The following is a 4,233-nucleotide window of genomic DNA, read 5'->3' on the forward strand; positions in this document are numbered from 1 at the left end:
ATGGAAAACTGATGACCAAAAGATGACAGACCTCCTTTCACCCTTAGAATCCAACTTCTTGATGGGGCTGTTAGCCTCCTGTTGCAACATGCGTTCATCTTTCATGATTGACATTTTTACATGCCAAATATGTCATACTTTGCATGTTGCAATGTTCCATATTTGCAAAAGAGGCCAAAGAAGAGGCCATGAAAGTGTGCCGGTCTAAATGCCACTGCTGTATCCCAATTTTGATAAGTTGTTCCTTTTTGAAGAATTTTCTGTTAAGGGAAGGCCAAACATCTTAATCTTGGCTTCCCTAGGTTTCAATTTCTTGTTTCGAATATAGAGAATCATTTTCAGTCCAAACAGCTTAATCTTGGTAGATTTGTAGATAGGTAGAGAAACAAAGGAACCCAACTGCTTAATCTGGGCCCTTGGAAGAAATAAGTGTAGATTTAGATAGGAGGATAGCAAAAAGAAAAAGGATAATCAGGGTTTGCAAGTTCAAATGCACCCATGCAAAAAGAAGAAAAAATGTTAGGTAAGTAGGTTGGGTAAGTAGTTTTGTGGTTGCAGAATTAAACTGTGTGATCCATTTCATCTTTTCAAGTGTTATATCTATTCAGCTCACAAGTGCAAGGCAATTCCCCTTTGGAGGAGCTCAAGCGAGGCATGTCTAACTCCCCCTTCTTCTCATTCCCCAAATCACTCACTAACATCCCCTTAAGGACCTTCGGATCTGCCCAACCAGTCCTGTTGTCACTTCATTTTTGTAAAGCACCAAGTCAAGCTTTGACTTTCTTCTGTGAAAAGAAGTCACATTTCTTGTGTAAAAATCATGTCTCCACAGTCCATTCACTTCTTATGTCTAAGTTTCAGTTCACAAACTTAGCCTCTCCCCTACACTTCACCTCACAAATTCATATTAACTCCTAACTCTATTATCTAGCTCCCTACATCATTTCCTTATCCCCTATTGTACAAAAAATATATAACATCCTAAAAATATTATATATCCCCCTCCCCTTGGTATTGTAGCCATATTTATCAAGTCCGGGAAATAGTAGTCCATCTGGGGCTCCTACTAACCCTTCCATGCCCTAACCTGGAGTTAGTCTGACATCTGGTCACACTAATAACCATTTCCCCTAAGTCCTAACCCTACAATACTCATTTTTCGCCCTTATCCTAAGGTCATGCATATAAATATATTTCACCCCACTCGTATATAACCCAAAACCCACTTTCCTAAAGTTTTCCCCCTGCCAGATTGAAACAATTAATAAAAAGCGCCGTGGGCCCCGTATCTATCCTTCCACCGTTTTGATCACGCCGCCGACTGTCAGATCTGGCATGCCCAAGATATACAATGGGCGGGTCTTTTTGTGCCCCATGCCAAGAGTTAGCTGTTGGAAATAATACTGAGAGGGGGGGTGAATCAGTATTATCAGATCAATAAAACCTTTTCAATTTCATACTCAGAAACATATACGCGACTTCAGTTAAGTGAATCCGCGTGTACACGCGACTGTGTCTAAAGCAACTAGCGTATATGCAGATATCTTATGATTCAGTTAATCTTATCTTCAGTAAATGCATCAGAACATTATTAAGCAATTTAACAGTAAACAGGTGCAGTATAACAGAACAGAACATCACACAAGAGCCACACACATGAACACCATGATATAAGGTGGAAACCCAATGTGGGTGAAAACCACCTGCTGCAATTCGTCTCTTTCTTCTTTAATGAGAAACTTCTTTTACAATATACTGGTGCAGTCCTTTACCAGTACGCAGGCTACAACCTGCAGAGGGCTACAACCCTCTCTTTCGTTTTCCAACTACTTCTGGAAGGGAGCTACAACCCCCTCAGCTCTTGTACTAGCTGATCCATTTACTAGTACGTAGGTGCTGACCCTACAACCTTCAGGGACCACGTTTCATCAATTTTCAGACTGGATCCAAGAGTACAAAGCAAACATTACCGCAATACAATCATCAACTTATACTTGCATCATAATTCATTAAACAACCCAATACCGAATCACTGAAACCCTGTCATCAAGAACACAGAACCCAAACCAGAATCTAGAACTCTGCAACAACCACCAGAATCAGCAACAACCTGAAATATCAACCCTTATCATGCATACGCTACTTCACTGTACCAAAACCGCGTGTATACGCGCTTTCTCCAAAGGCAACCCGCGTGCAGATCTAGAAATGATTACTTCTGCCTTTGCTGTCAGATCCGACCCTTGTCAAGCGTCCCGAACAGATAACCAGCAATACCAGATCCTCTCACTGCGTCAGACACCCACACACTTCCTCTTTGCCTAGTGATCTTCTCCTTATATAGCCTTAGGCCTTGTTCAATACCAAGAGCCAAAACCATAGAAACACAATACCATCAACTTCAAAACTAGGGATCGACACGCCCGTCGAGACACAATGATCCGAAATCATAGGCACAACTTCCAAGGACTAACCACCATGGACCAAAGATACTTTTCCACATACACGCTCTTTTTCTGAATCCAACTTGCGTGTACTCGCGACTTGGGCTTAACGAACATGCGTATATGGACTTCCTTGGCATGCTGTACTAAGATCTGTCTTCTGATTAAGTTGCCATCACCTGTACCAACCTCTGAGCACCTGTACCATCCTCTGAGTGAGTTGCCATCAAGGACAACACTTGAATCATAATGCCAACAATCTCCCCCTTTGGACTTGATGGCAACCACCACACCAAGTCACTCTCCCCCTTTGACATCAAGGGCAAAGGGCGGACCAAGATATTCTCTTCTTTGGTATACTTTCTGCTGTCCATACTCCCCCTGAGTACTTGCTGAAATCTCCAACTGTGCTCCCCCTTTGTGTATGCCAAAGTGTACCAATCTATCCATCCTGCTCTTACTGAATTGTGCTGTTCATGCTCCCCTTGACTGTAGGCAAGATCTGCAAAAGATGTTCTTCAAGAAGAACAAGGACTTATACATCATAGAAGACCTTCCTATCACCAAAAGACTCAACATACATTCATCATTCATCCCAGGCATAGTGGGGAAACCAACATAGGCCGTTACATGACCTTGACACCATAAAAAGAGATATCACAAGAGATACATGACATAGAGACGAAATATCTAGACCAAGACTTATGAAAGCCACCAACAGCATCATGATCTGTACCATAAGCATCAGCCTGCAATACCATAGTAAGATGTATCATTTAGCTTCATAGACTTTATCAACAACTTCTAACCATAATGCCAACAATGCATTATTTGAAGAATATTCTCCCCCTGAGTGTGAGCCAACCATGTCTGAACCATTTCCTGAGTCTGTTCTGCTCCCCCTGAGCCTGAGCCAACCATGACTGAAACTGGGTCTGTTCTGCTGCCCTTTCTCCATATACGCGACTTTGCAGCCTGTAACTCGCGTATATACGCTACTTTTCCTCATTATATCAGCGTATGCAGGATGGAATACTGAATTTCATCACTTTCAGATTCCCCTGTGTCTGTTATGTCAGTTGACTGAGTTATCCCACACCTTTCTGTCTCTGTCTTCTTCAATTCCTGCAACTGTGATGATGTATGGTCCCCTTGTCTTGAATTTTGAAATCTGCTCCTGCATTCCCTTGCTTTATGCCCATAGTTGTTGCATGTATAACACCTTATATTTTTCATGTTCCTTCTATCACAATCAATTGCTTTGTGTCCATATGCATTGCAAGCAAAGCAATACCCTCTGAAATACCTGGGATGCGATGATCTTTCTTGAACCATTCTACTTCTGCATCTGGCTGCAACATGTCCAAGATTATGACATACATAACATTCAACATTATTCAGTGGAGGAAATAATCGTCTATCACGTCCATAGTTAGGAGTAAAGAATCTTCCTTGAGAAATTTCTTTCCTTGGTTGTTCCTTGAGTATTTCAGATTTCTCATTAGAGTTTCTTGCTTCACCTTGTGAACTAGATTCACCTTCAACATATTCATGAAAACCGAGACCAGTCTTGATAGCAGGAGATCTTTGACTATTAAGAATATCATCCAAGACTTTAGAACTATCTTGAAATCGTAAGAGCTTATCCTTTTCTTCTAGTTTACCTTTCAGGATATTTACCTCAACCTGATGTTGTTCTTCCTTTTTCAGATACTGCTTCCTTAGGTCTTCTTCAACTTTTCTCCCTTCTTCCACTTGTCGCTTTAGTTTGATCACTTCATGTTCTTGA

This window comes from Pinus tabuliformis, chromosome 3_1, assembly GCF_031772625.1.
Source record: "Pinus tabuliformis cultivar Carrire ecotype Pingquan chromosome 3_1, CPIR1, whole genome shotgun sequence".
NCBI classification, from domain to species: Eukaryota; Viridiplantae; Streptophyta; class Pinopsida; order Pinales; family Pinaceae; genus Pinus; species Pinus tabuliformis.